General features: G+C 38.2%; 1 protein-coding gene across 1 annotated transcript in view; it reads left to right on the top strand.

Annotated features, from left to right (window-relative positions):
- The window catches only part of CFAP91 (cilia and flagella associated protein 91), a 1,839,442-nt gene extending 1,836,050 nt beyond the window's left edge, over positions 1–3,392 (top strand). Inside the window, exon 18 of the mRNA XM_044071500.1 lies at positions 2,483–3,392. The gene's annotated coding sequence lies outside the window, so the exon portion shown is untranslated. The remainder of the gene's footprint in view (positions 1–2,482) is intronic.
- Positions 3,393–27,532: the final 24,140 nt, after the last annotated feature.

A 27,532-nucleotide genomic window follows, 5' to 3' on the forward strand; every position in this document is an offset into this window, starting at 1 on the left:
AGGATGGTCTGCTGGTCCCTGTTGCCATAGTTGTGCTGTCACTAAACATTTAAGGGCTAAACAAAAGGAAAACAAAAATATATATATAGCGCCTTCCAAACTCAGTCCTGGAGTTAAGTCTCTTTCCTGTGGTTGAGGAGCCAACTCAAAAAGCCTCTGTAAAAAACCTCACCAGACTAAAAACTTATGGCTTACAGGAAAAAAATGCAGTGTCCCTGTTGATGTACTACATTCTCCAAAAGAATACAGTGGTGGAAATATCCTTTCCAGTATTACACAACAGAAAGGTGGTTGAAAGTGAAAGTAGGACTCTCAAAGCTACTTCTTGTCTGAAGGCATCTCTTTATTTGTAAATACTACTTTACAGGCAGATTTGATCAGCTTCTGGTCCATGTTTTGCCAGATTTGTTTTATTAGCCGAAGACCCCTGAGAATAATTTTTTTCTAAGGCAGCGATTTAAATAAACTTTTTCCCATTGTAGGCTTTTCAGTCTTTAAAGCATTTTTTTTCCAGGGACATCTAGCTGTTCTCTCTGGGTTTGCTAGCTTCATGGCTGTCTGAACCAAGTTCACCAAATTCTTTAGGGTTGATTGCCAGTTTGTAAAGGAACCCATTGAGCCCGGATGGTCCACTGGTCCCTGTTGGCATGATTGTGCTATCACTGAAAGTCATAGGTTGGTGTTGGTACAATCCTTAGCCTAAACAATTACGGGCTAAACAGAAGGAAAACCAAATAGTGCCTTCCAAAGCAAAACCTGGAAGTAAATCTCTTCATAATTTGTCTTGGTAATATCACCCTGCAGTACTGCAGAGGTTTCAGGTTGTGGTAAGTCATGCAGTTAATAATTTGTGTTATATTTATTTGACTTTTACCCTCAGCAATTTGATTACCTTTAAGTTGTTCTGCACTGGATCTGTGATGCTGCTGAATGTCAGTTACGAAGGGTATTCAGTTCGGGATTTATTAATGCAGGCATTACAATAAATGGAGTATTCAACAAAGTTAAAGTATGTGGTTGTGTGTAGCTCTGGGTGTTTTTAGTACATGCATTTGAAAACAAAAGGGAATTTAAGAAAGTTAAGGTGGATGGGTTCATGCAGTTTAGGCCAGTGTCTTATCTTAATATTCAGCTGTTAAAAGATAAGGTATCATTAAAGAGAAATTATAAAATGGACTTAACAAAGATAACGTTGTGACTAGCTGCCAATTTAAGTTGTGTTTTTTTTATTTTATTTTATTCTTTGTTGGGTGTCTAGCATCAGTTTGACAGTGGGAAACATGTCCATTTACTTTAAACAAAGGGAAATTTATTTTTGTGTTTTTACTGTCAGGGAAGAGCTTGCACTTGTTCTGAGCTTGTTTAGAAAATATTTGTAAACATTCTCCAGAAACAATTGCTGTTATTTCTCACCACCACTTTTTGTACTTGAAAATCTCAAAATTTGCAGTTGATGTTATTTTTAATAAATACCAGTGCCTTATGTTAGAAATAATCCCTTTCGTAATAAGGAAGCATGTGTTTTGTGTAACTTTTGAAGGCTGTATTTTATAGAGAAACTGTATGTATGAAGAAGATCCAGAGAAGGGATAGATAATTATTAGTAAGTCTGTCTGCTGTTCAGTCAGAAAACAATTAACTATTATATTGGGAAATCCACTGAGAAGAGATGATAGGACAAAATTAAATCATTCTAGCTCTATGTTCCAGAGAAAGATTAAGCTGTGACTACAGCCTAGATGACCCATATTTGAGCAGCAGCTAGGGTGCAGGAAAGTCCAGCTGCAAGAAGATGCATTGAGTGGTCAGTGCCATTTCACCCATTCTTGGGTGGAGTGCCCACTACATTAGTGAAACCTATCCGTGGGTGGGTGATGGTAGAAAGCAATGTGAGGTAGACAGGTTTGGGAACATTCATATTTCTTCTTAACCAGTGAGTAATTCTAAGTCTACAGGCTGTCTTCTGGAGGGTTTATATGGGATATGGCAGGGTCCTCAACAGAACTAGCATCTAGCCTTTTCTCAAGCATCTGACTCTTGCATTCTAGGGAATTGACTGAATGAGCTGATATGCCCTGGGAGGACATAAATGTGATCCATTGGACAAGTGCTAAGAGGAATAAAATATAAACAAGCTATAACATTCTTTGTGGTTATTGTGCTGAAACACAACATCCAAATGTGAAGTGTGTTATATAGAGAGAAACTGTAAAATGCATCAAGAATGTGTGGCAAAACTTTTTATTTTAACACGAAGTCTTGTAGTTAGTTAAGGTAATATTACTATTGTGGGCTCAGTAAGATAAACAATAAATACATTCCAAGGTGTTTCTAAAATATGCACAACAACCGAAAAAGCAGTCTAGAGTGTACAATAATAATAATGCTGTTCAGCAAAAAGGATGGGTTGTCTGATATAGTATGTGTCTCGTGTATACATATATATTACAGCAGTGTTTTAATCATTTTTTTTCTCTTTCAGATGTCGGTTTGGCCTTTAAATGAAATGAAAACATTATGTAAATGTACAGTCAATACTAATCAGAAAATGTGTTTTATATTTTTGAATATAAGAATAACATTTTAATTGACTATACAGAGCAATAAAAATAGATGTTGCATGCAAACTACAACAGAGAGACTGTGCTACTGATGTCTTTTTTAACATTTTAAATGAAGAAGAGTAGTCAGTGTCTGATAGTGATAAGAAATGAAAGGAAACTTGAATTTCCTAAGACCAATGGAACTTACTTTTTGTATGTAACATTAAAAAGCCTAACTGCTGTTAGGGCTTCTTCCCATTACAGTGGATGCCAAGCTTATAAAAAACAGTGTTGGAACATTACAGTATTGTGGGCTATGCACAATGGGCCAACTGTGCCTGAGCAATAAGGAATGCTTCTGTTTTATGCTCCACATCCACCCATGTCATCACTTTGTTACTGCTTGTAAATCTTCCATCGCACCAAACAAAATGGGCTAAGTTGCCAAGAGATCCAGTGCAGTGCTGAGTAGAAGAACTGAGGTAATTGGAATGATACTTACATGCTCCTGGACTTTTACCAGGAAGCAATACTAAAGTCATATTTATATTAAAATAAAGTACTTTTGCAAGGTGATGTCACAGCTATAAAGCTTAAAAGTAATAATATGTTTAAGAATACCTACATTTACAGTAGAAAATACTAATTTATATCTGTTTGGCTTGATTCTGCACATCCAGGTAGTGTGGAAGTTAGTTCCTTAATACTATTGGGTTTTTGCATTAATACAGTGTCAGAGAAATATTTTGATTTGAATTATTTTGTCATCCATTGCTGTACAATTTAGACTGTGTTCTAAGCAGATGACTCAAAATACTAATAAATAGGCCTCACTGGAATGCACTGAAAGGTAGTTGTATTCATTATACTGCCGATAATTTGGGGACATGGATATTTGTGGCTTATTTGCTGGTCAAGTATAATTAGGTCTGTAGTATCTGGATTCCTGCTGGCAAGGAATATAAGAGAGTATATTTTGTATGCCTATATTATCTCCAGGGTAATTAACTGACTGTCTGATAGGTCAGTTTCTGTATGTTTAGAAAACAACAAAACTTTAAGTCCATGCTGCATTAGATAATGTATGATACTCCTTAGATGTCAGTTCTTTGTGATGACCATATTTTTCATTAGTAATATACTATATGGTGAAACAAGCTTCCAGATGATACCAAAATCATTGCAGTCCTTACTCACCTTAATGATCAGTTTGTAATGCAGAAGTGTTTAGGCATATTATAGATTTAATGTCAACTGATACAACATAGACGTCAACTTCAAGAATTGTGGAGCAGTCTGTGATGGACAGAAGCTGCAAGCTTCAACTCTCACACCACTACTATCAATGTCTGATGCAAAAGGCATTATAAGGATTGACTTCCATCACTGGCAACAATTAAATAAAAAAAAAATCAGCTGGCCTTAAAGGTATTCAGTAAATGTGCACTGCTGCCTTATGTACTGACCAAGCCCTGCTACACTATCCAATAAACTCCACACTGCCTGATTATAAATCAGAATTATAATCACTGGCTTCTCAGGATTTCACCCACATCAAACCAAGCCCAGACCAGTGTCTTTCAGTACAACCTTACCAACAATAACTGAAGTGTGACTAGAATTATTTTGCACATGCAGATGCACACATTCACACACACACACACACACACACACACACACACACACACACACACACACACACACACACACACACACACACACACACGATATTTTCAGAATGGGGGTAAATAGTGAATGTCCATCAGCAACATCTTCCTTCCCAAGCATTAAAGTACACTGCCACCAGTTAGTCAAAACTAACAAAACATAAAAACAGAAATTAGTGTTTACACTTAAAATAGCAAGCAAACTAACCAGATTTTAAGTACTGAAGTGGTAGCAATTAGCTTTGAGTAGTTACTCTCCAAAAGGGCTGACACCAAGCAGTTAGATAAACTTGTAAAATGCATAAACCTTTAACAATAAATAAACTGTCAGTCGCAATCGTTTAAAGCTGACCAGTTAAACTCTTTACTAGAAAAATAAGATCTGATGTCAATTTTCATTCCTTCCTCAACTGATGTGCTTGGATCTGACACTCAGATCTGACTTGGATGTTACACTAGCTCATGGCTTTAGACAAACTCTCGAGCTCCTTTCCTACCCACAATGCACTATCCCCAACATCCTTCAGATCTTGTTTGCTGCTTTTGCGAATGGTGGACTACAGCTTTTGAGCGATCTTGTTAAGTGATATTTCTTAAAATCTTTTCTTTAATCGCCAACCTTTTATAAATCTCTTCCTGTTTGATACTTTACTATATACTGTAAGAGGTTTTGCTAACCTTATTTACATTTATTATTCTTTATACACTTGCTAGTGTATTCTTGCTACCATCGTTGGTAGGCCTTTCCTACCACTATTTAGCTTTTACCGATAAGGGCATTATACTACTTTTTATTCTTAAAAAAAAACTTGTTACCTTACCTTTCCCTGGCCTTTTTCTTCTGGTTACAAGTTTTCTTTTAGTGTTCTTCTAGTTACTGCTCTTTGGTATAACAATTGTATACATTATGTGTGAGAAAGGCTTTAAGAATGTGAGAGATGTGGGCAAAAAATGCCTTATTCAGATGCCCACACACTCTGGTTCATAGGTTCATACCAGGCTATCTGCCCTAGGGCATTTATAAGCCTAGCCAGAGTGTGTTTGGCTTTCACCACCCATTTTAAATTAATTTTGCTATGCCATTTTTCGAGGTTAGTATACTGTGCCTCTGTCTAACAGTGACACAGAAGTAATATCCGGGGTAAACCTACGATCTCCCATCCACTCATCAAGATTCCTCTTGAAGAGAGTCAATGAGGGACTCTGCCTAACCTGGACCGGGATTTTATTCCAGAGTGAAGGGAGCCTCTGGGTTATGAATCTGTTCCTCCAGCATGTCCTATTTATTTCAGTGCTGAGGTTCAAGTCTCTCGAGCGCGTAGCTTGATGGGATTTGGGTTTTCTGAGGTGCAGCATGTCCATTAATTCCGGGTTGGACATGGCTTTATACGTCAGGCACAGATCGCCTCTGAGCAGGCGGTATGCCACTGAGTAGAGCTGGAGTTTCTTTAACCGGGCAGCATATGGCATCTGTTTGAGCCCTTTGATCCTCTTGGTGAGGTACTTTTGGGGTCTTTCCAGTTGCTGCAGGTGTCTGGTAAGGTACATCCCAAAAGGGGCATTGTACTCAATTATGGGCCTGATGAGGGATGAGTAAAGAGGCACGATGACCTCCCCTGATCTAGATGTGAATCCCTTCATGATTAGGTGGGCTATATAAAATGTTTTTCTAACCACTTTGGCCATGTGGTTGTCAAATGAGAGATTACTATCAACTTGGGTCCCCAGGTCCCTAATTACTTCTTCTGTACTTAATGGATTACCACCTATGTGGTAATTTGTGGGCACTTTGTTTTTGCCAAAGGGGATGACTATGCACTTTTTGGTGTTTAGCTTGAGGCCATGGCTCTGGCACCAGTTGTCTGTTTCTATGAGGTCCTTTTGGAGGACGCTTGTGTGGGCTGGAGAGTCTATTATGGCACCCAATTTGCAGTCATCTGCGAACTTGGTCAGCCACAGTCCTTCTGTGTTGGCCTGTACCTCTGAGAAATATATACCGAACAAGAGAGGTCCCAGGACTGAGCCTTGTGGGACGCCACTTGTAACTGGTTTGGAGTCTGACATGGCTCCAGCAATTCTAACCATGTGGGTTCTATCCTTGAGCCAGTTTGCAACCCATCTAGTGACATAGGGGTTTATATTTAAGCTGGTGAGCTTATCTATAATGCCCGAGTGGGGTATTGTTTCGAAGGCTTTTGCGAGGTCCAGGTAGGCTGTGTGGACCACCTTCCCCTTGTCAATGGCCTTGGTGACTGTTTCAAAGAGATCAACCAGGTTTAAGAGGCATGATCTGCCCTTAACAAAGCTGAACTGGGTAGGATCCAGTGTCTGTAGGTCCCCAATATCTTTATTTATGAGGTCCATGATGATCCTTTCCATAGCTTTGCAAACCAAGCTAGTCAGGCTTATGGGGCGATAGTTTCCAGGATCCATTGAGGCACCACCTTTGTGGAGTGGGACCACTGTTGCTGTACGCCACTCTTTGGGTACATATCCTGTATTAAGGCTGAGATTGAACAGTAGTTTTATGTTTGGGATTAGCTCTTCTTGGAGTTCATGTAGGATGCAGCCCGGGACACCGTCTGGTCCCATTGATGCTGTGTTTTTTGCTTTGGAGAGGGCGGCTCTTACCTGAGCATCTGAGATGTCAGGGGAACAGCACTCTGCTGGGATAGATATTTGCCCTTTTGGTGGGGAGGGGGGGAGAAATTTGCGCTGAACCTGTCAGCTAGGATGTTGGCAATGTCTGTGGGTTTGGTGTATTTTTTGTCATTTTGGACTAATTCTGAGCATATCTAGGAATTCCCACCCAGGTTCCTAACATAACTAAAGAAAGCCTTGTGATTATCCTTAGTGTCCTGTGCAATTTTTCTCTCGAAGCTGGCCTTAGACGATTTTGAGTGCCCGTAGTTTTTTGCTAATACTGATCTGAGATGCCTTCCCTTTTTGGGATTTTGCTCTATCATGTAGTAGCTTCCTCCTTCTATTGTATAGTTTGTTTATGGCTGGGGTCCACCAGACAGGACGTCTGCCTTTGGAGGATTGGGTCTTGGTTTTATTTGGGATTGCATGATCCATGCATTCCTGAAGGTGTTCATAGAATGCGTTTATAAAGGATTCTGCGGTCTGGGCCATATTTTCCACAGGCCCAGGGGCTTTGAAGGATTCCACCTCAGTTTTGAGGAGTGTGAAATTTGCTTTAGAAAAGTTTTTCACTGTGGTTTTCTGGGCAGGGGGTGGGGTCGGGATGTGAATATCCAGTGAGATTAGTTTATGGTCTGATCTTACCAGTGAGGGATACACTTCTGGTTTGGAGCATAGAGTCCCCATGTTGGTGATGATCAGGTCCAGTATGTTTTCCCCTCTTGTGGGAGTGGTAACAAGTTGTTCCATAGCATTTGAGTTTATAAATTCTAGGAACCTTTGGGCTAGGGTTTTGGAGCTACAGTAATGCTCCCAGTCTATGTTTGGGTAGTTGAAGTCGCCCAATATAATGATGTTTGGAGAGACCTTCATATTTTCCAGTGTTCTCAGGAAGGCCAAGTGGGGTTCCTGGGTTTGGTAGGGTGGTCTGTAGCAGGCTATAAACTGGAAGGCAGTTTTACCCACTGTTAGTTGCACATGGATAGTCTCTGATGCTTCGTGCTGTGCCACCAACCTGGAGGTGTGGGTATCTTTGATGAATATTGATACTCCCCCTCCTTTTGTGGTTTGGTCCAGGTTCTGGGACCGAAAAGCATGGTATGAGGTATAACCTGGTAGTGCTGGGGTGCTCTCGGGAGCCTTGAACCAGGTTTCTGTTACTGCACAGATATCAATGTTCTCCATGCTAAGGAGAGTTTCGAGTGCGTGCATCTTGAGGTTTAGACTTCTGGCGTTGAGTAGCATTACTCTTAGTTTCTTATCCCTTGTGATACCTATGGAGGTGGGTTTGTCTTTTGAGCCTTGCCTAAAAAAAGCACTATGGTGGTCGCAAGAGCCTTTGCCAATATCCAAAAGCCCAGGGGTGACAGGTGCAAGCCGTCCCTAGTGAAGCATTGTGGCTTGTCGAGCATGTCATCCCAGGCTGACAGGCATTGGATCCCCTTTGAATGACACCAATACTTAAGCCAATTGTTGAAATTGATCATCTTGTCTTCATATTGTGGCATCATTCTTGGTGAGGGTAAGATGCTACTCAAGGTCAGGGTCATACCGGCCTGGGCTGCATGCTCAGAGAGCTCCTCTATGTCTCTTTTCATGTAGTCCAGGGAGGTACATCTCAGGTCATTCACACCAGCATGGACAATGACTGAGTCATATTTGTACTTGCCCTGGAGTGACCTGAGTGCTTGTGTTATGTGGCAGTTCCTAGCGTCTGACAGGCAGCTCACCGTGACCTTCTCCTTGTTCAGCCTGGTGAGCGGAATGTCAGTGTGCCTGACGATAGAGTCACCTATTACAAGTGTATCAGGTGTGTTGTTTAGCCTTAAGGGCTGTGACTGTTCGGCACACTGGCTTTGTGAGCTATGTGTTGTACGTGTTTTGTTTTGGGGTAGCGGTTGCTTAGTTGTCTGCTTTGGAGGTCTCTGCTGCTTAGGCAGATTTTTATTTAGAGCCTCCGAGTATGTTTTTGTGTGATTATGTGTTTGGTTTGCTGTCGTGGTAGGTCTATGTGAGACTGGAATTGTAGTGAGTGTGGTTTCCTTCTCCTCCTGACTGGTTATGCCAGTACTGAGTTGAGAGAGCTTAGCCTCCAGTTTGGCTACATGGTTGCATCTCTCACATGTGTTGGAATTTGTTGGGAGGAGGAGAGGGTTGTCTGTGTACATGAGGCAGTTGTAACATTGCCTCAAGATTCCCAGATTCACCAGCTGGACCGGAGAGGAGATTGACAACTGACCTTTGGACAGGCTAGAATAGTATTGGGAATTCCTTTATAATTGAAAAAAGGGCCAATGGGGAACAAGGTACTCAAGGGGAGTTTGTGAGGGTGTAGTGCTTTTAATTTTTTAGTGCTGACTTATATAATTGCTTTAGTGAGCAAGCGCCAGGTAACTTAAAATGCAATGTGTTACAGGTAACTTAAATGCAAAAATGACAAACAGTAACTTTCTTTCAAGTGAAACAAGGAAATAAGTACAGTAAGCAATGCAGATATCACTAGGGATCCACAGAATCACTGAAAAGCCACGTTTTAGGTGGAATTAGCATTTCAGGGAAATAATATGCAAACAAACAACAAGCATATAAACAAAGCTAGATTCAGCAGGCCTGGATCTAGTCTATGCTACAGCAAACAAGGTGTACCAATTTCAGTAAGAAACAGTTCAAATATGCAGGCACTATAAGCCTTTAACCAGATATTCCCAGCTCAGAAGGGCAGAGTCCAGCCTCTCCTCCCACAAGAGTGCAGACCACGAACCTTCTTAATGTAAAATAACTTGCCTGAAGCCCAAGTGCTTAAACCAGAACTAATACACTTTTAGAATAACAGACACTGAGCCCTCAGTCAGCATTTCCCAACTTAGGAGGATGTAAGCTACCTGTCCTGCCACCACAGTGCAGGCCACAAACCTTCCTAATGTAAAACAACTGGTCTGAAGCCCAAGTGCTTAAACTAAAAGGCTTAAAATGAGTTACACCAAGCAGTAATAAATACAATTGAGTACTTTTAAGATGACGCAAAAGCAAAATAAAGTAGGAAGAAACACAAATACAGTAAAAGCAGATACATTTTTTTTTTTTTTAAGTGGAAAGAGAGAAAGGAGTAGCAGAAACTAAGCTGATTGGCCTTCTCAAATGTTCTCCCTGTACTGGGTAGAATGAGGTAAGACACTAGACTGGGAGGAGGGTCCCAGATCAAATTTACACTAGGGGCGGGCAACTGCAAAGCCACCAACTATAAAAACACTATACCAACAGGGAGGGAGGGTGGAAAACAAACTGCAGAAATGTTTCTCACAGCTGAAAAGCAGCAGTGAGCTTTTAAATGAAAGTTTTAAACAGCTAAAGGAGCCTCTAGAAAAAAGAGTTTAACTGCAACAAGTTATCAGAAACAAACAACCCAACAGATGCGTGGACAATTTCCACTTAATACCTCACACACAGTGAAACTAGCTAGAAAGATACACAGTACACAAAGTGCTATAAATAACAAAGAAATAAAGAACAAAATAAACAAAAAACAGGATACTTAATGTTATATATTATAGCTCCGAGTTTCCTCAGTGTCCTTCCTTCGATCAGTTCAGTGTGAAATGGCAGAACACTCCCAACTGAACTTCTTAGGTAACAGAAAGTTGAAACCTGAGACAGCTTTTAAGAAAAAAATCTCAAAAGAACCAATGAGGTGCTTAGTCTAAGCTGTAGTCCAGGTGACCTCAGTAAGCCAATGACCTCAAACAATTCTCTCTCACTGAAATGCCTGATGGCTTTGGCTAAACCAAGATGTCCCTGAATATGTGTTCAGACACACAGCCTCCACAAACACTAGACCCAAATACAAGCCTGAATATCGAAATGCTACAAATATCCCTACTACTTAGAACAAACTGCAGAAATGTTTCTCACAGCAGAAAAGCAGCAGTGAGCCTTTAAATGAAACTTTTCAACAGCTAAAGGAGCCTCTAGAAAAAAAAGTTTAACTGCAACAAGTTATCAGAAACAAACAACCCAACAGATGCTTAATAAAAGTGGACAATTTCCAGTTAATACCTCACACACAGTGAAACTAGCTAGAAAAATACACAGTACACAAAGTGCTATAAATAAAGAAATGAACAAAATAAACAAAAAACAGGATACTTAATGTTATATATTATAGCTCCGAGTTTCCTCAGTGTCCTTCCTTCGATCAGTTCAGTGTCTGCTGTTTAGGGCTGGACCATCTTAACCAAGATTGCGACATTTGCCATGGATTCAATCCATGCGTCCTATCTTAGAGGAAGAATAAAGTAGTCTTAAAGGGTTAGTTGCCGACTCCATTCTCTGAGGCCATGTCTAGAGTTCAGTTTTCAAAACTTAAAACTAAGGGCCCTTCAGAAAGGTCCATATCTTTGCATTCTTCTTCTACATCCTCAGGGCCAAAGAAAAAAAGAGATAAATTGGATCCAAAGTCTCCCATGATCTGACCAGGTACCTGTCCAGTCCAACAACCTTGAATCCAACAAAACATATTTCGGATCCGAAGTCCCCTGATCCTAAGTCATTGTCTCATACTGTATATTCGCCCAGTGTGGATCCAGCCCCTTCCAGGATGCCCTCCCCTTTCTTGGAGCAGCACTTTAAGTCTCCTTTTGTGGTGTCCTCTTATTCTTCCAGAAGTCTCATGGAAGCAGATTTGCAAAGGATGATGAGGAGATACTTCATGGAGCAATTTCAGAAGGGAGTCTTCACGGTTCCTACCCCCTCGGTTCAGGAACACTGTCCATCTACTACTCTACTATAACAACTCCTCCTCTGACCCATCCTGTGGTGTTAGAGTCCTCAGATCCAAGTGTTCTGGGCCTGATCCAAAGAGCACACTGTCTTCAGATCCAACTGTTACTCTGAGAGCACTGGCTCTGACATCTTCGGATCCAGATGGCTCTCGGAGCTGAACCTTCCAGGTCGGATCTGAGGGGATGGAGTTGAACCTAAGGTTTTCGGAGCCATCTGTTCCTCTCAGAACTTTGGTGTTGGACAGTTCGGCTCCAGCTTTTACCTCGGGTGGACAGCTATCAGAGTGGAAGGAGGTGGCAGGCCCAAAACCTGCTTTCTCAGCTCTGTTGGCTTCCTTCATCCTAAGCAGTCTGCTTTAGAGGTTGTGAAGGTTTTTCTTCTGCACCAGCAGGGCAGGCGGGTCCTTTCCTCACGACTCCACCTTCAACATCTCAGCTGATTTTGCACAATGATTCTTAGCATTCTCCTCTGCGGGGACAGCCAGTCCAAAGCTTCCCAGACCACCCAGCTGGGTATTTTTGTCATCTTTCCCGATACTACGCTGGATCATCCCACCAAAGAAGAGGACTTGCAATAGGAGGCACTTGGACTACCCCCCAGGAGTCCATCACCTGGGTTATTGACTAGATACTGAGGTCACCACCTAATGGCATCTCATTTGGAGACATCATTGAACTCCTTAAACATAAGGGTGGTTGGTCTGCCCAAAACACAACTCCTGAGGAGTCGGTATTTCTGGAAGTTTTCAAGATGGCCTATCTATCTCCTGGGTCACTCCGCCCACTGATAACCTCATTGATTTGGTGTCTAAGAGGATGTGGAAGGAACCTTTTATGATTGAACTGATCCACAAGAGATCAAACAGGATTCTGGCTCCACCAGTAGGAAGGGAACATTGGAGTAAGGGAGTACTGGTTGATGCAATGGTCATGATGGCAGCTGCAAGAAGGAACTCGCAGAACAGAGTTCCACTGTCCATCCCCCCAATAGAGAATCTAGGGTACTGGACAGATTCGGGAAGCAAGTTTATGCTTCCTGACATTTGCTCTGATTGATGAACTACTTGGCATACTTCAGTAGACTGCAAAGGGACTTGATTAAGAAATTTTCAAACTCCCTTTCAGGGGCCATTACTAGAGAGGATCAAACTTCTGTGGCATCATAGTTGGCTACCCTTCAATCTATTGCAAATTTGTCCATGAGGCTTATCTCACATGTTGCAGAAGGTGCCTCTAGTGCTGTGGGTTTAGATATTTCCATCAGGGGGCATGCCTGGATGCACCTGTGTGATTTTGCAGAGCCCTTCAAGTCCTTTTCAGTGCTCCTGAATGAAGGCCTGATTGTCTTACTCTGGAGGCAGTTGCGGGTCACTTAACTTATCTCTGCACCAGGAAGCCTGGCTAAACATAACAAAGGACACTTGGGTGCAGAGAATCATTTCCTTAGGTTATATTATTCCCTTTTCCCTATCTGCTCCATTACCCAGGAAAATCCCCAATGTTCCACCCAATCAGAGGGAAGCAGCAGCAGTACTAGTAAACCAAAAGCTGCTAGAAAAAAAAGAGTCATTCAGAAGGTCCCTCCAGACCAAATAGAATCCAGAACTTACTCAAGATTCTTTTTAGTGCCAAAGAAGACAAGGGACTGGAGACAGATTTTAGATCTCAGTATGTTGAACAAATTGGTTTGACACAACAAGTTCCGTATAGTCACAGTTCAGGCCATTCTGCCATTTCCAGGACAACTGTATGTGCTTGATAGACCTTCACGATGCATACTATTGCATAAAAATGAACAGACAATCCAGAAGGTACTTACACTTCCGGCTGAGAGACAGTCATTTCCAGTTCAGAGCATTTTCCTTTGGCCTCACCACGGCCCCCAGGGTGTTCACCAAGTGTATGGCAGTGGTAGCAGCTCACTTGAAACTGCAGGAATTCTGGGTGTTTCTGCACTTAGGTGACTGGCTCATAACCACTCCAACCAGGCATCAACTGGTACAGACATGAGACTAAGTGTTGCCCACTTGTTCAAATTTTGGAATAACCATCAATTACAAGTCACATTTACAGCTGACTTAGACGTTGGAATTCATCGGAGCAATGTTCAGCACAGTAACTATGGTAGCATCTCTTCCCCTTTTGAGAGTACAAACAATAAGAAATCAGGTCAAGAAAATAATTTGCAGTACCAGAATTTCAGCCCGGTTGAATCTGCAAGCCCTGGAATCAGTGTCAGTGGCAATAATCTTAGTACCCTTACCAAGATATCACCTGAGAATTCTGCAATGGATACTTCAAACACAATGGTCGATTCTATCTCAAAACATGTCAACAAAGATAAGAATAACTAAGGTTTATTAATGGTATCTTTTCTGGTGGATGCAGTCACAGCAACTGTTGCAAGGCTGTCCTTTAATTCTCCCTCAGCACAAGGCCATAGCAACCATGGACATTTCCCAGATTGGTGGTGGGGGGGGGGCATTTTCTGGGGAAGACAGTCCAAGGCACTTGGTCTCCTGAAGAGGCCAATTTGCATATCAATGTTCTGGAAATGAAAGCGGTGCTCTTGGCTTTGCAAGCATTCCAAAACTCTCTTCCTCTTGGAGCAATTGGAGTCCAAATGGACAACGTCATTGGTTTGGTACATCAACAAACAAGGGGGAACCAGATCTTACCCCCTGTATTGAGAAGCCATGAGGGTGTGACAATGGGAGATATCTTCTAACCGCTTTTTAATTGCAATGCATATTCCAGGGAAGTCCAACGTGACAGCAGACAAACTGAGCAGGTCCATCATACTGCCTCACAAGTGATCTGTCAACAACAAAGTGATGGACATGATTATCTGTCAGTGGGGCCAACCTTGCTGTGATCTCTTTGCAGCTCCCCTAAACAACAAGTGCAGCAGCTTCTTTGCACTAATCCCCCCCCCGAGGGAGTCACTGAGGGATGCTGTACTCCACAACTGCCCCCCCCCAGAATACTGTATGCTTTATCCCCAACTCCTTTATTTCCCAAATTACTTCAGAAAGCAGCCGGGTTGAAGAGCAAGGTCATTCTCATTGTACCTTACTAGCCTTGACAAATTTGGTTCCCCTTCCTTTGGCCTCATCTTTTGTACTCACCTTGGATTCTAGACCCAACTCCAGATCATCTGTCTCACCCAACAGGCATGGTTCACCCAGACATCTTAAATCTCAAACTGACTGTGTGGTTTCTGTAATTCCATTAATAGCCAGGCAACCTATGCTCTCTTCGCCTGTCCATTCCATATTGTTATCTTCCCTTAAACCCTCTGCGAGAAAACTCTACAGAAGTAAATGGAGATTTGTTTATTGGGCAGAGCAGAATCAGGTAGACCCATTCTCAGCCCTGATTCATTCTGTTCTTGAATTTTTAGTACATTTATTTAATAAGGAGGCTATTTCATCAACTATTAAAGTCCAATGTGCAGCCATATTTAACTTTCATGTGGGATTTCAGAATTTTTTTCTGGCTTCCTCTAAACTATGCAAATACCTTTTTAAAATATACCCTTCTATTTAGACCTCCTTATAAAGATCCTATTCCATCATGGGATTTAAATTTGGTACTGAAAGCCTTAATACATTCTCTCTTTGAAACTGCAGCTAAATGTTATTTAAAAATTTTAACTTGGAAGAATGTCTTTTTAGTTGCAATTACATCTGCTAGAAAAATTTCAGAACTTCAAACATTATCTTCTAAGCCCCCATAATTGATTTTCCAGAAAGGTAGGATCACCCTACATACCAATGTTTCCTTCCTACCTAAGGTGGTGTCAGAATCCAACATTAACAAGGCCATTAACCTGCCAGTATTCTTCCCAAACTTTACAAATAAATGAGAATATATGCTGCACTTTTAATGGATGTTCATAGACAATTACATTTCTACCAGCACAAAACAAAAGAAATTAGAAAGACAGACCAGTTGTTTGTTTCCTTTGCACTGGGCAGATCAGTTATAAAGGTAACTCTGGCTAGATAGTTGACAGCCTGCCTTTCATTTGTTTACAGCAAACTGGCTCCCCCCTTACCTAAACCACTAAAAGCTCATTCAGCCAGATCTGTGGCTACTTCCATGTTATTCCAGTCCATGGAAGATATATGTGTGGCTACAACTTGGTCAAATCTACATACCTTTATCACTCATTACAAACTAGATCTCATCTTGAGGGGAAAGGTAGTCTTTGGCTCAACCATACTCTGAAATATCTTTCCTTAGAGTCCATTCTGGAATTCAGGTAGCTGGGGACTCTGTCCCATCTGTTGAGGAAGGAATGAAAATTTATGAAATCAGATTAAAAAGTTATGTACTTACCATAGCGTTCTATCTGTGTTGTCCATTTTCATTTTTCCTAAACTTACCACCTTCCATCCCCTCCATTTCTCATCTATAGAAATGAGACTCTTAGGGACACCATATGTCTCTTTTGTTGGACCATAGTTATGGCATCTCTTTTATAGTTTCTATCTCTCTCAAGTTGTAAATATGATCTGAAGGATGTTGGGGATAATGCATTGTGGATAGGAAAGGAACTCAAGAGTTTGTCTGAAGCCACGAGCGAGTATAACGTCCAAGTCAGATCCGAGGTCAGATCTGAGCCCATCCAATGAGGAAAAAGGGAAATGGACAACACAGATGGAACATTACGGTAAGTACGTAACTTCTTATTAAAGCATTAGAGCTGAAAGTAAATAATGCAAACAGTAAAGCTTGGATGGGAAACTGAAAATTAAATATTAACAAATGGCAGAAAATTGTCAGAAATCTATCAGATGTTAAATTTAAAATCCATATGCTTCTAGCAAATGGTATGATGTTGCTTACTGTTTCAGGAATCTCAGGCCAAAATGTAATTTTAGATTGCTTATAGGCAGTAATTATTTGAACTGTGTATTAATGGTATGCTCCAGTAGCAAAATAGAAGCTTGAGTCTTCAATTACCTTTAGTAACTGTTGGTTATTTATTTGAGTTAATAAATAGTCCCCTTTTTATAAGTCCCCAAACATGATTTCTGTTTGTTTTTGTATTTTAAAATATACTTTTCATGATTCCAAAGTTACATGTCCAATAGAGATGGGTAAGATCTAACATAAGTTGCTAGAATCAAAATAAGGAAGTCATTATCTGATCTAGTCAGAATATTTATGCAGCAGACTCTGCAATAACACTGTCCACATAGTTGCAAACCAGATACTCCTGACAGTGATTGATATTCACTCCAACAGTCTAATCAATAAAAAAGGGTCTGTTGCCATGGATATGAACTTTCCTACTGTCTCTGTTACCGGCTTGGTGGATATGGGCATCCTGAGGCAATATGGAAATTGCCTCATGTTCACTGACAACCAGTTAATTCTCAAACAAACTGATATGGTGTTAGATCAGGGTTTTCATTGTACAGTAGTTATTAGACATTAGACAGGCTGAAGGGTAAAATAAATTGTGTTTCATTTTTTCATAAAAGACAGTTAAGCAGAAAGGAAAATAACTTTGCTGGCCAAGCATGGAAGACTGTTTATTAAAGAGAAAAAGATAAGCATAAAATGTGCATACTGAATGTTCTTTTCTCAAGGTAAAGATCAGCTACAGAATGTTCCTTAATGAAGCACATACAAAGCCTGAGACTAAGGTTAAAAAAATAAATAAGGAAATTTACTAGACTAAAGCAATATAATATGCTGTGTTCAGGACAGAAGGGCAGTTAAGGTTAGTAAGTGCATTTGACCTGTTACTTCAGAGAAGATGTCAAACACTGGAGCCTGAGTACAGGAAACAGGTCATCTAGAGACTATGTCAGTTTATGTTGTTCAGGACAATCAAAATATGACGTACAGCAACTTGAATTCTTTATCAGTACTGTTAATGGAGACAATATTCGGATATTGTGAACATCTAATAAAACCTTATTAAATGAACTACAGTGTTTGGAGAATTCATTCTTAAAAGTGCACAAGACTTGGTCCATAAGGGAGAGACTGACACCTATTCAGCATGAGCTTGGGTAATTAAGACTTTCGTTTCTCAGTCTCATTGCATACAATGTTTCCAGCTAATTATGGTACAATACAGTATTGTCAATTCTTACAATGGCTCCTAATGTGACCTGCTGTCTGGGGAGAGAGATATACTTCTCGTGACCCAGCAAGCAGCTGTAGCCCTTTCACATCCAGTTTCCAGTACTACATATTTTCTAAAGTTCACAGTAACTGTTTATACAGCCGAAGTACTACAAAAGCACTCTGGAGAGCACACCACCCTTTCAGTGAAGGTATCATTCATTAACAGACTTGGTAATACTACGTATGTTCTACAGAATAGCAGTGTTTCGTTCAACTTCATGTGCTCTACAGACTATAAAATAACACTGTTTTTATTAAAGTGCCTGTGTTTCGTTCAACTACAAGTGTTCTAAGAAACTTCAACAAAAGCAGTTGCAGTAAGTAATTTTTTCAATTACGGTTTTACTGCAATAACTTCAAAGTTTCGTTACCAGTTTAAAGTGACAGCAAATGTTTCATAACTGACTTTTCAGCAGCATACCAGTATTTTTTTTCCATAAATAAAGCTGTGATGGCATTATAAGTTTCTAATTAAGACACCATTACTTCATGTAGAAAACAGACACAGCATACTTCAGAAAAGCCTCACATAACTTCAGGAGACCAGAATTAAATCAAAACAGTGTTCCTTCAGAACGTAAAAGATATTATTCAGTTAAGAGATATCTTAACAGACTTCCATGTTTCCAGAGTGATGTCATAGAGTCAAGAAGCAAGGAAAAGATTAATAATCTACAGGCGACGGCTCACATTTCTTATAGGCCATAAAGTTATGTAAGACGTTATATGTACCTTTTAGTTAACAATTCAACAAAGTTTAAATTAAAGTTTTTTTGCATGTAAACATATCAAATAATACCGCTACAGTTAAAATGTCAGTAAATTTGTGGTTTAAGTTAAAAAATGTTTTCTTAAAGTTAAAGGTTATTAGTTCAAAAATGTTAAATATGTTTAAATGCAAAAGGTTTAAATCACAGACGCAGGCTAATGACTCAGAAGTCAGGATGGTCTCCAGTTTGAATGTACATGCTTCAGCACATGAAATTCAACATAATTTCAGTGGTAGCATAGTTTCACATACAGATGATCAGAATATAATACATACAATTCAGAATAAGAAGTAGGTTACAGTATTACAAATGTCAACACAGTCTACATGCATAACATACAAGCAATGTCTCAAGTTCACATTACTTCATTTAGTTTCTTATTTTCAAAATTCAGTACAATGTTTGCAGTGGACAGAGATAAGAGGAATCAAAGTGCAGATTTTGTAACTGAAGAACAGACTTCAGTGCTAAGTAAACTAATACATTCCATAGCTATCTGTAAAGGTCAGAGCATTCATCTATCTGTTAAAGGTTATTTCATTGTTTACACACAAATCAATTTCAGTTGCACATAGAAAAGATACAAGTGTGGTCTTGTCAGAATTTAAACTGTCAAATATTATGGCAGATAGTTCAAAGTGTAACAGCTCTGTATATACTGGTTTAGATTTCAGTAAATAGATGTGCAAATGGACAGATTTCAAAGAATTGGTTATGACAGAAACATGCAGATTTATGGGTTAAAGATAAAATAAATTCCAGTTCAGCTGACACCGCTGAAGTGGTCAGAAAGACATATTGGGTGTGGCCAGATAAGAAAAAAGGGCAACCATATGTCTCTATGTCTTGTAAGGTATGTCAGATCTAACAGTTAAATTAATTAGCAGAATAAAGGGTTTGCAGTTACAGTTTGGCAATTTTTTTGTATTATTATTATTTTGTTTAGCAGTCTGTTAAGTGCATAAACAATATTGTAATATAGACAAAGACAAAATGTTTGCTAGTTTACAGAATGTAAAATTTAAAGTCAATGCTACATTGAAAAAGTAACAGCATAGTTAAACATTCAGATCCTATGTATACAAGAGTACATTATGCAATCAGTTTACGACTGTATATGGTTTGTACTGAGATGGCAGTTTGCCAAGTACCTCAGTTCAGATTACAGCTAATCAAGTAAATTTAATTAAAGACAGTATTATACATTTACTGTATTACAGTTTTACTATTTATCCAAAAAAATTGTAAACAGTATTAACACATTCTTGCAGCATTCAGTACTAATGGAAAGTTAAATGACGTCAGCTAAAGAAATGGTTATGGTGAGACAGTGAGTATAGTTTCACTCACTGAACAGTATGTTAAAATCTAAGGGTCACGGGACAAAATAAAAAGTTCAACAGTTAAAACTGATTGTATATAGGTGCAAAAATGCACAGTGTTACATTATTACTTTGATTTTCATTTAAAATAAGTTCAGAAACTTGATGCAACTATCAAGTTAAATGCAATTGCTACAGCTAAGACCTTAGAAAAAGTTGTCCATTTAGTGGTTCAACAGAAACAAATTTTTCAAGCATCAGATGCCAGTTATGATTTTTTTCTTGTGAATATTGATATTGCAGCAGTAAAACAGACTTCATCAGTCCTAGCAGTTATATATTTTTTGTATGTAAAAAACAGTGTCCTAAATACTGGATATGGAAACACAAGCTTGTAAAAGCTGGTATTAATGACTTAGATCCAGTTGCTTCCAATAAAGCTAAACAGATTACTGATTTAAATATTGTTAGCTTTTCAAATACAAGGCAGCCTGCTGTGGTTAATGACTGGGCAAATGATGTAAAAGTAATGTACAAAGTTCAATCCGAAGGGATAATCAAAGGTATGCTGTAGCTCAGGTTAATGTTGCCAGTGACATACCAGATTTTCAGAATAAAGGTTATGATAGTTCAACACCAAATCAGTTGATGTTTTTGACTTTATTCCAAGTTAAAAAGGATGGCAGACCATGTATTTCATTACTCATGACAGTTTTCATACTATGAGGGTTTAAAAGGCTAAAGGTAATTGCAGTCAGTAGCAAGCCTTTGGAATTTGGATTTTTAAATAAAGCCAATCAGCCTGGGAAGAGAATTTCAGCAGAATTCTTGTTATATCCCCAGTGTGACAGTACCATTTTGGGAAATTACATCATGTCAAAATTAAGTGTAGTGTTCAAATTTAATGTAAAAAATCAGTTTGTCTACAGACTTGCAAGAGCTTATTAGCAGCAAATGTTTATTTCATACAGAATATATATGTTTATTTTCATGCAGACAAATGTACATAAAGTCAGGACAGCAAGCAATGCTGCCAGTTTGTAGTTAAAGCTGCATTTCATGCAGAAAATGTAAATAAAGTCAGGGCAATAAGCAATGCCATCAGATTATAATTGTTATAAATGCAAATATTTTAAGGACCTGATACTAAATACAGTAAAACAATAACTGAAAAGAAGAGGTTTAAAAGACCTAACTAAAAAGAGGACACTTTAACATTAAAGCAGGCTTTCCTTTACTTCATCAGCTACTGGAACAATGCAGAGCAAAATTTGGCAACTGTTATGTGTTTTGGTTATTTCTTCAATATTTGTTTAAAGTTAAAGCAAGTGTGTATGTTTTCAGTCTATGTTCAGATGGATTCCAGTTTGTGTTCAGGTAACACTCTCAAAATGTTCTCATATTTTCAGGTTCATGGTAACAATTGTACAGCATTAGCAGTTTTCAGTCTATCTGTGTTCAGATGGATTCCAGTTTATTTGTGTTCAGGTAAAACTGTCAAAATATTCTCTTGTTTTTAGACAACTGTACAATATTATTGGTTTCAGTATATCTATGTTCAGATAATAATGGTTTGGTTCTCAGGATATAACATGTATCAGTGTCAGTTATGCTTTTATCTGCATTTAGTTAACACTGGCAAAATATATTCTTTTAGTTTAGTTAGTTAGAGGGTAGTGAGACCAGCTATGTTATATGGGTTGGAGACAGTGGCACTGACAAAAAGGCAGGAGTCAGAGCTGGATGTGGCAGAGTTAAAGATGTTAAGATTTTCACTGGGTGTGACGAGGGTGGACAGGATTAGGAATAAGTATATTAAAGGGTCAGCCCAAGTTGGACGGTTTGGAGACAAAACCAGAGAGGTGAGATTACGTTGGTTTGGACATGTGCTGAGGAGGGATGATCAGTATATTGAGAAAAGGATGTTAAGGATGAAGCTGCCAAGTAAGAGGAAAAGAGGAAGGCCCAAGTTAAGGTTTATGGATGTGGTGAGAGAAGACATGCAGGTGGTTGGCATGCTAGAGAAAGATGCAGAGGACAGGAAGAAATGGAAACAGATGATCCGCTGTGGCGACCCCTAACGGGAACAGCTGAAAGAAAAAGTTTAGTTAGTTTCCAGACTTTTTACAGCTATTCTTAAATGGTCAGTATATACTAATGTAAATATCAGTCAAGTTTCAGAATATGACATTCATATTCAGTTGTGTGTTCAGTATAGTGCATTTCAGTCAAATCTCAAAATACTTTACATTATTCTGTCATTAGTTAAGGGTAAAGTAACATAATTATTTTTTACATGCTTATTATTTAAATAATAGGTAGTGATAGTTATTCAATGTACTCAAGTCATAACAGGGCAGGCTTAATTTGTTAATTAGTTTACAGATTACAGTGCACATTTCCAAATTGCAGTGCACTTTACATTAGTCAGGAATTAAGGACACTAACAGACAATGTAAAGGTATAGACTTAAAATACAGAAAGTATAGGTTTTAGTAAACTATTATAGCTCATAAATATTCATAAAAATTACAAAAGGTAAGTAGCATTATAAAACAAATTTAATAAAATAGACAAAAGTTAACACAGAATATGGTAATTATGCTTCAAGATCTCTTATAAAGTTATCTTTTTAGTGCGTATTTCTATTAGTCTTTAGAAAATAGCCATCATAGGCTATACAATATGTGGCAGAAAAAGTTGCCAAGGAGGGGATTTCTTCTATATCCAATGTAGTAAAAGAAAATTACAGTAAAAGGTATAACAAAAGTGAGCCAAGTGAGCTCAACAGTTGAGGCAAAACTGGCAAAGATCTAAGACATGCAGGAAGATGCTAATAAAGGGGCACAATGCAAAGTTGCCAGTCCATTCCTTGGAGTAAGTTTGTATGTGTATAAAACAGAACAAGGAGTACTTTTGCCCTACATGCCAAAATTATTGGCTAAGCAGCTAATAAAGTTCAACCATAGGTTCACAGGTGTGTACTAGGCTAATAGCCCTGGAGCCTTTACAAGCCTAGCCCATAGGATTACCCTGGCATCATGTCACCTGACCTTAGTTACCAGTGCCTTTGTTGAGTAGAGCCACTGGAGTGATCCCAGGGTGAATTTTCTATTTCCCATCCACTCATCAAGACTTCTCTTGAAGAGGGCCAGTGAGGTGCTCTGCTTGACATGTATGGGAAGTCTATTCCATAGCATGGGCAGTCACTGGGTTATGAACCTGTCCCTCCAGCACATTCTGCTGATTGTGGTAATGAGGTTGAGGTCTCTGGAGAGTGTGGTGCAGATGGATTGGGATTTCCTTAGATGTAGCATTTCTAACAGAGACGGGTCAGACGTAGCTTTGTAAGTCAAGCAGAGATCGCCTCTAAGTAGGCAATATGAGACAGAGAATAGTTGGGAGTTTTTTGAGATATAGAATAAGTGTTTAAGGCCTAGGATCCTCTTTGTGAGGTACTTTTGCGGCCATAAGCTACTAGGTTATGTAGGTTTTCAGAACATTTGAGAGAGTGCCAATTTAAAAAAAAACAAAAAAACAAAAAAAAAAGCATGGTACAGAATACAAATAAATTTTGCAAGACATCTTCCACCAGAAAAAGGGGGTTAAAAATCAAATCATAAAGTTAAGAGACTTCAATCCAAATAGGCCATAAATGCTCAAGTGACACCTAGAGGTCAAAATTAAAATTGCAGGTTTACCAAATAATTGTTTTTATTATTTTCAAATTATAAGTCAAGTAACATAAAGCTAAAATACAGTAGTTAGCAATATAAATGTAAGGTAACTAGAGAATTAGGTCCCAGTAGATTTTCATCAGGGACCTCAGGGGCAACTGTTAGATCAGGGGTTTTCATTGTACAGTAGTTATTAGACGTTAGACAGGCTAAAGGGCAACATAAATTGTGTTTCATTTATGCATAAAAGACTGTTAATCAGAAAGGAAAATAACCTTGCTGGCCAAGCATGGAAGACTGTTTATTAAAGAGAAAAAGATAAGCATAAAGTGTGCAGACAGAATGTTCTTTTCTCAAGGAAAACATCAGCTACAGAATGTTCCTTAATGAAGCACATACAAAGCCTGAGACCAAGGTTAAAAAAGTAAATAAGGAAATTTACTGGACTAAAGCAATATAATATGCTGTTTTCAGGATAGTAGGGCAGTTAAGGTTAGTAAGTGCATTTGAACTGTTACTTCAGTGAAGATAAAAAGACCCGACTGGTCTGGTATACGGTAATAAAGGCTAAACGCAGCTTCCCAACAGAAAACACTTTATTGTACACAAAACAATAGAATTCACGACACGAACATATTCCACTACAAAAATCACTGTTTGTTGAGCGCTTTCATCCGCCAAATGGCAGACTTCATCAGAACAAATAACATCAGCTGCTGCTTCATGTTTTATGTAAATTTAGGCACCAAAAACCATTGCGAATTTAAAAACAGGAGTACTTAAAGGCATAAACACTTTAAACAATTTCAAAGTTGATGACTATAATGTACTTTCTGTATGCATGTAATTATTGAATTGAATAGTATCATGATAAAATGTATATAATTATACATAGACAGCACACTCTCCACTGTCCAAAATAACTTAATAAATAGGGTATGAAATTACAATTTATAACTGGGATGCTTAAAGACCCATAGTATTTGTATCTTACCATTTCAAAAACCTTTTCTCTTCTTTTCATATGTACGTTCTATATTCTGAGATAATTGGAATCTCCCACATCCTATGGGCACTCAATATACACTAACTACTATTAATAAATAACATAGTATGACATAATAATGTAGTATGAAATTACTAGTTTATAATCTAAAAAATATTGTAAATATCATATAATAATGAATTGTATTAATTATAAAAGTATATATAAAAATGTATGTAGATGTATTTACAAATAAATAAATATAAATATATGTATATGTATATGTATATGATCTGTTACAAATTAATACATAATAATTCATAAAACTATATAAAATATATAAAATATAAAATTAGTCATTAATACATCATATAATACATAAATAGTTAATTTAAAAATAGTTAATTAAAAATGATTAATAAAAACAATGTATGATAGGTACAGGTGTAACTATCGCATTAATAAGAATGGCTTAATACTAATATATTCATTGAGGCCAGGTTTTGTTGTGGCATCAGTTAGGATTTGCCAATTACTTTCCCTGCATGCTAATCTAGTTTTCCAGTCCCCACCCAATGGGTTTAAATACTCTCTATCAATAATTGAGAACTGGAAAGAATGATGTTCCCCTGCCTCACTGATGTGTTTGTAAAGTGCATTGTTCAAATCTTTACATTTGATCTTGTAATAGTGTTCATAGATACGTTGCCTCAATTGTCTTTCAGTTTTTCCTATATAGAATGCAGAGCATTCTGTACACTTTGCCAAATACACCACCTGTTTAGTATAACAATTCCCATTCATACTTTTAATCCTCGTCCCATTCACATTTTCCAATTTTATGTAAGACTGATTGTTAATATGGTTACATTGTTTACATCTCCCACATCTCTTTGTAGGGTTATATGTATTCTTTATAATACTTTCATCATGCCCTACTTTTTCAAGTAATTTCTTAAGGTTAGGGGCGGTCTTATATACAATTTTTGGGTAGAGTCCTATTTTCTCCTTATATGCATCCAATACTGTCACTATATCCCAATGCCTTGTCAATATCTCCTTAATGCTATCAACATAGGGAGTATAGGTAAGAACACATACCCTACCTGCTGGAAAAGTACTGGTAGGTCCTATCTTCACATTGGATACATACTTCCCTATTAATGGAATGTACTTACAATCCCATTGAGTAGAAACATAATTGATCGTGTCATCAATAAGATGTGTAGGGTATCCTCTATCTAGGAAGAGTTGTCTGATTAGTTTCATCTCAATCTCCATTTCCTTTCTTGTAGATGACATCCTCGCTCCCCTAATACACTGTCCTTTTATAATATTCTTGAATATATGACGTGGGTGATTACTTGTATAATAAACATAATCATTGGAATGAGTACTCTTTCTAAAAACCTTAGAGGCAAATTCATTATTATGTGTTTTATAAACATATGTGTCTAAATATGGGATACCACTATCACTAAAGTTAAAAGTAAAGTTTAAAAAATTAGTAGTACCATTAATGTATTCCACAAATTTAGTAATATCATCATTCGATCCCTTCCATAAAATAAAAATGTCATCTAAAAATCTTGCATAAAAGATAATGTTGGACGAATATTCACTTTTAAATACATATTTAGTCTCCCAATCCAGCATCACCAAATTAGCAAATATGGGTGCGCATGACGCACCCATAGCTACCCCTTTGCTTTGTTTAAAAATTTCTCCCTCAAAAGCAATGTAATTGTGGTCCAGGACTAATGACATCATATCTAATATAAGGGCTATCCTGTCCCAACTTAAACTAGAATAGCTCCTAAGGCTGTTACAAAAAAAATCCAATCCTTCTTCCTTGGGGATGCTGGAAAATAAGTCACAAACGTCTATCGTAACGAATTTATATTCCATATTCCATAAGGTGGGTGACAGTTTACCTAGAAAGTCCCATGAATCAATGATAAGATGTGGGATATTTTTGTAAGTGTGTTTAGTCCATCTATCTATAACTAGCCCTATGTTAAAAGTTTTACATTTGGACCCAGATATGATGGGTCTGAATGATGGGTTAAGTATAGATTTATGAATTTTCGGTATACCCACAATGTGGGCCATGATAGGATATTCAATACGAATAAATTCATAAATATCCTGTGTAAGTCTGTTATTCAATAAATATTCTTCTATGGCTAAATCAATTGTCCTATATCCTGTATGTACTTCATTCATTGATATACCTTCGTAATTCCCTGACTCGTAAAGGATATTGTGAATAGCTATCTTGTATGCTGAATTAGAATAAATAACAACTCCACCCCCTTTATCGGGTTTCATTATTCTGATATCTTTGTTATTAATTAATTCATCCAGACATTTCCTTTCTTTTGCAGTTAAATTGTCCTCAGGCTTATATGTTTGATCTTTGTTTCTAATATAATTTTTATTATACCAATATATCTCCTTACATACCATCTTTTCATAATTGTTAATGATGGGATTACTGATAGGCATATACGTACTTTTTTTCTTTAATTCTCTATTGGCTATAACTTGATTGTTCTCCACTTGGTCGAATTGGATCGCAAGATTTAATTTTCTACAAAATAATTTAATTTGTTTAATGGTATCCACCAAAGAAAACTTGTGATTATGTATAAACTTCATACCCTTCGCTAAAAGACTATAAAACTCTGTTTGTATAAAATAATCAGAATAATTGTATACTTTAAAGCCGTTGTATGAGCTCGAGATATGCTCATATTGGACGACATTGGGAGATTCCTCATCAATATTGTGTATGTGCACATTAGATACTTCAGTAGTTGTAGAGGTCACTCGAGGTGACGTCTCCTCTAAAATTTCCTGTTTACTTGATTGTGACTGTGATAATTCTTTCTGAAATTTGGGTGATATCTGCCCCCTTGAAAATTTTCTTTATTCTCTTCTCTCCCCTCCCTCTCACTAAATCTCCTGTCCATATATACTAACTTCCTTTCCTGA

The sequence above is a fragment of the Protopterus annectens genome, chromosome 5.part0 (assembly GCF_019279795.1).
Source record: "Protopterus annectens isolate FY-2018-M chromosome 5.part0, PAN1.0, whole genome shotgun sequence".
NCBI lineage: Eukaryota > Metazoa > Chordata > Ceratodontiformes > Protopteridae > Protopterus > Protopterus annectens.